Source organism: Neopelma chrysocephalum, unplaced genomic scaffold (assembly GCF_003984885.1).
Source record: "Neopelma chrysocephalum unplaced genomic scaffold, ASM398488v2 Primary Assembly neopelma1_96511, whole genome shotgun sequence".
Classification (NCBI taxonomy): Eukaryota; Metazoa; Chordata; class Aves; order Passeriformes; family Pipridae; genus Neopelma; species Neopelma chrysocephalum.
In genome coordinates, this window is record NW_020925157.1 from 55,811 (window position 1) to 61,810 (window position 6,000).

Here is a 6,000-nt window from a genome sequence, read left to right on the forward strand (position 1 = left end):
CGGGCACTTCACAAAAAAATTTAATCAGAGGGTGAGAAGGCAAATGATATGAAACTTATCCTTGAAAGTCGGACATGGCTGCCTGCAGTTCATACTTATGTGCCATGCACCATTCAAAATACATAGACTGAACAGGTACAACAATTTGACTCGGATCTCTTCCCAGTAATTCTACAAATCTTTTTCTGGTTTTCATAATTATTTCTGCAAGAAGTTCAAACAGGTCAGGAGCAGTTTTGTGAGGTTTAAAAGGTAAAAATGACCACTCCAAAATATGCAGGGGGTCAGTCCACTCAGTATTCCACTGCACAAGCGCACCAAAAGGAGTCACGTGGTCTATAAAGACAAACAGCTGAACTATTTGTGTTGGGTCAATATGAGATACGAATTTAGTTTGCAGCAATAATTCCACCTTCTGGACTGCTGGAACTGCCTCAGAGTTAAGTGTTCTGGGTTCCAAAGGAATGACAGAGTGTTTGAGCAACTCTAACAAGGGTCGCAACTGAGTATTTGTAAGACCAAGATAAGGCCTAACCCAATTTAAAGATCCCATCAATTTTTGTACATCCGTAAGGGTTTGTACATCAATGTTAAGTTTGATGGGTTGTGGCATCACTCTACGAGCAGTGACTATGAGGTCCAAATACTTCCAAGGCTCCATTCTCTGCACCTTCTCAGGTGAAATGATCAATCCAAACTGCTGTAAAGACTGTCTAGTCAATGCCTCTAACTCGCTCAGTTGCTCCTCCTTGCTGGCTGCAAGCAATATGTCATCCATATAATGAAAACAATAGCATTCTGGGAAATGTTCACGTACAGGTGATAACGCTTGGGCTACAAACCATTGGTAAATCGTGGGTGAATTTTTCATGCCCTGGGGCAACACCTTCCACTGGTATCTTTTGGATGGTTTGGCATGATTGATTGATGGAACAGTAAAGGCAAATTTCTCTTTGTCAGACGGTGCCAATGGAATAGTGAAAAAACAATCTTTTAGATCTATGACTACAATGTTCCAATCCATAGGAATCATTGACGGTGCCGGAAGGCCTGGCTGTAAGGCTCCCATTGTTGCCATTACAGCATTTACCTGCCTCAGGTCATGCAAAAGTCGCCACTTGCCAGATTTCTTTTTTATTACAAAGACAGGGGTATTCCATGGACTGTGAGAGGGCTCAATGTGGTCAGTAGCAAGTTGTTCTGCCACTAGCTGTTGCAGGGCCTGCAATTTTTCTATTGGCAGGGGCCACTGAGGAACCCACACTGGAGAACATGTCAGCCAAGTTAAAGTGAGTGTAGGTTGACGAACGCCCTGCAAGACAGTGGCCCCTGTTAAAAATCCGTTGTGATTTTCACCCCCCATTGCTCCAAGCAATCTCTCCCCCAAAGAGTCAGAGGTGCTGTAGTGACATAAGGTTTTACGGTGGCTCTCTGCCCTTCGGAGTTGATGATTGCCAGAGGCGACTGAGACACGTGGCTTTGAGCAGTCCCTCCCAATCCAACCACCCCCATCCCTGTATTTACAAGTGACCAGGACAGGGACCAGGAATGCTGAGAGATGATGGTTACATCTGCTCCAGTATCCAGCAACCCCATAACCTTTATCGAGGATGGCGTGCAGGTCTTGCTGAAGATGGTGCAAGTCATCTGCGGTCGTTGTGCGGAAACAGTTTGGGACCAGAAGACTTGAGGTGGTCCGGTCGATCCAAATCCTCCAGACTGCCGCTCTCGTTGCTCTGTTCTAGGAACACAACTCACAAAAGGTACGAGTTGAGCAATTTGAGTCCCTTTTGGTATAGTCACTGGAGGATAAGGAGTACACACCATTGCACAGATCTGCCCTGTGTAATTGGCATCAATGACACCCACATGAACAATTAACCCAGTTATGATACTGCTGGATCGTCCAATTAACAGTGCACTAAACCCTCTTCCTATTGGACCGTGAACATCTAGTGGCACCTTGACAATATCTCGTTGTTAGAGTCATTGTGTCAGCTGTGGATACATCCATGCCTGCTGATCCACTGGTTTTTCCAGTGAGGTGGTCACAGAGGGATAAGCCATCAGGGTTGTCCCCATGTATGGATTCGGTGGTTGAGGTACTTGTGTCCCCACGCGCCTCACCGCGCTCTTCTTCCCGTTTCCCTGCAGCAGCTGTCCGTTGGCATGATATTTTCATTGACATGCTTTAGAATAGTGCCCTGGTTTTCCACATCGGTTACAAGTAACTTCTGCCTCTGTTGTTTTGTTTTTCTGCTTTCTCCCCTTTTGCTTGACCGGGCATTCAGCCTTAAGATGTCCTTGCTTTCCACACCCATAGCATTTGGGATTAGGTCGAAGGACAGCAACTAATGCAGTCATTTTATGAGCCACCGATCCCACCTTAGAGCATACTGCCACCATTTCAGGGATGGATGGATTCCCAGGCATTGCCTCGATTATTTTTTGGCAATCCTCGTTAGCATTATCTTTTGCTAACTCCAGGCAGAGCCTTTGTCTGAGATCTTCATCATCCACTTGCTTTTCCAGTGAGGCCGCTATTCATTCTACAAATTGCAGGAACGGTTCCTTAACCCTGTTTCACTGTGGTGTACTTAGGCTTCGGAGCTGCTAGCTCCATTGTTTGTATGAGTGCTGACATTTCCATACGTTGGCATTGCTCTAGCAATGCAGGGGGCCACTGAGCTTGAATTTGAGGGTTTGAAAAAACTGGACCTGTTCCCATCAATGCATCAACGCCAACCCCTCTTCTCAGGTCTCCTGGAGGCAGCTGCATGTTATCTAGTGCTGCTCTCTCAGTGAGCTTTCTCCAATTTGCCAGAAATACTTGATACTGAATTGGTTGAAACAGAATTTGTGTGAGATGTGAAATATCATAGGGTGCTAATAGATCTGTATTTATCACCCTTATCAGTCTCATTACCTCTGCGGAATTTATCCCATATTTAGAGGCACACATCTGCAAATCTTGTACCACCTTCTATGCAAATGGAGTGTTCTCATCTTGTTTTCTCGAACCTGGTACTGCCTTGAAAACTGGGAAAACCTCGGGACCTGTAGGTGCAACTGCATCACATCTCAGAGGGATAACCGATCCTATCCAGTAGATTCCAGTCCCCTATTTCTGCTGCCCTTTGTTTTACCTGATTCCAGAATTTGCCTGGATGTCTAGGCAGCACGGTAACAGTTACAGGGGGCAGAGTCCACAGCTCTGCTGCTTTCCGAAGGGGCCGACAAGCAGCTCCCTTCTTTTGATCAGTGACAGGGGGTTGGCAGGCAGCTTTTTCCGTGTTGTCAGTGACAGGGTGACTAACTACGACCTCTTCATCCTCATCACTACTAGGCAATGCAGTATGAAGTGAATCATCCTGAGCAACATGAGAAGCAGAGGGCTCCAGGCATTTGTCCTGAGCTTCGAACTCTTCTAACTGCTGAGTGGGGGTCTTATAGGGAGACGGGGTGATATCTGTAGGGGATGTCCAGTGCTGAGGCATTTTACTCTGCTCGTTAGGTGTGGGATTGCTAGATCATTTACGTCTTTCCATCCCTTCGATATTTCACCCCATAACTTATCACCCACTTTCTGCCACGCAGATATACTAAACGCGGTACTAGATGTGGCCTCAAAGCCCTGCTTCCTGCACCATAATAGCACAGGTCACAAAGCAAAATCAGTAACTTTGACATTCTTTTGGTTAAGGAGGGATTTCCACGTAGATAGAACTACACTTTCCTCCTTCGTTATATGTTGTCCCATCATTAAAATAAATGTCCCTGGCGGCACCCCCCATTAGCTTACCTAATGCGGGGTCGATAAAGTTCAGGTTCAGACCACGCAGAAACAACACTGCTCTCAAGCTTCACCGGGCTCTGTTCCCCCTGTGCGTCAGCCCACAGGTCCTTTCTCTCTCTAGGAGAGAAAATCTCTGCTCTTTCCCCCTCTAGGAGGGAAGTCACGGCAGCCCCCTCTCTCTCAGAGAGGAATCCCGCCGAATTCTTTCTCCGAGTCTTCTTCAACACTGCAAGCACGTCGGCATCTCCAGATGTCGCTGTTATTGTTGGAACTGCCGAAGTGACACAGATATCAGTCATAGTCCAGGTGTAAGGTGATCAAGAAGCTGTTTATTGCTCTCAAGTGTTTCTTTTATACTCTTTGTATACTATCATGCTACAACATAATTGGTTAAAAGTCTCAAGCATAAGACACTGCACATACTTTCATTGGTGACACAGAAGACACTGTGCTTACTGTCATTGGTGACACTGAAGACACTGTGCACACTGTCATTGGTGATACTATACACATTTTGATTGGTGACCTTTGGTCTCGGCTGCATTACGTTTGTTCCATCCGGCATTGCAGTAAATATTTCCTTAGAGTTGTTTACATTCCTCTGCAGTCTCCGTATCATCCTCTTTTCAGGGATATACTTTGATCTGGTCAACATCAATTGCTTCGTCAATAAGTGCCAGGCTGTTGACAGACCCACTGTCAACCCCGACAGATCTGCTCCTCAAACTAAAAATTAAATGCACAACCAGTGGAAACGGGGACAGGTGACCTGGGAAGAGTACAGGTATATGGTTCGGATGTGTAGGGATGGGATCAGGAAAGTTAAGCCACAGATGGAACAAGACTTGGCAATGGATGTGAAGAATAACAAGAAGGGATTTTGTCAGGGCTGACAGCGGGTCTGTTAGCTCTTTGGAAGAAGATTTTGACCTGGGAAAGTTACGAGTGTATCCTTGAGATAGGAGAGGTATGTACGCAGCCCTGGCAGAAAGAAGATAGCTGTGGAGTGCTTAGGTTTGGTCCTGTGAGAACTCCAGTTTTGGCCTTGAGCTTTGCCAACAGTATTACTAACAAAGAATAGCTAATTAAAAAATACAATCACCTGCCTGCCTTCTAATGCTTGCTAACATGGGATATAAAAAGACTCCTGAGAAATAAAAAAAGACACTGGTACTTTGCTCGGTACTGGACTGTTTGTGTTTTTCTTTACTTTTGACCGCCGCAACAATAACAGGATTCTATAAGTACATAAGTCAGAAAAGAAAGGTCACGGAAAGTGTAACCCCCCTGCAAAACAAGAAGGGAGAACTGGTAACAACAGATATGGAGAAGGCTAAGGTACTCAGTGAGTTCTTTGCCTTAGTCTTCACTGTCAGTAAGGCTTCCCACATCTCACAAGTCCCTGAACTTCTAGATGGGAGTTGGGGGAGTTAAGTCCCTCACACTCTAAGAAAAGAGAAGATTCGAGACCATATGATGAAACTGAATAGCCACAAGTCAATGGGGCCCAATGAGATGCATCCCAGGGTCTTGAGGAAACTGACTGATGTTGCCAAGCCACTCTCCATCATATTTGAAGTCATGGTGATCAGATGAAGCCCCACCTCCCTTCTTCCCAGGCTTAACCTCAGTCCTGATTTTCTCTACCTTCTACACCCCAAGTGGTGCGGGGGGATGGGGAATGGGGGTTGCGATCATTTCATCACATGTTGCCTCTGTCACTTCTTTCTCCTCACATTGTTCCCCTGCTCCAGAGTGGGGTCCCTCACACAGGAGACAGTCCTCCACAAACTTCTCCAACATGGGTCCTTCCCACCTTCTGCAGTTCTTCACGAACTGATCCAGTGTGAGTCCTTTCCACAGAGTGCAGCCTTCATGAATAGAGTGCTGAAGTGTGGGTCCCCCATGGGGTCACAAGACCTGCCAGAAGACCTGCTTCAGCATGGGATCTCCACAGGGTCACAACCTCCTTTGGACATGTCCAGGTGGAGGCTGGTGATCAGGAGGAGGAAGTTGATGAGGCTTTCTATGGGCATCTGGAAATAGCCTTGCGGTCACAGGCCCTGGTTCTCCTGGGGGATTTCAACCACCCTGATATTTGTTGGAGGGACAACACGGCCCAGCACATACAGTCCAGGAAGTTCCTTCAGATCATCAAAGATAACTTTTGGATGCAAGTGGTGGAGGAGCCAACGAGGAAAGAT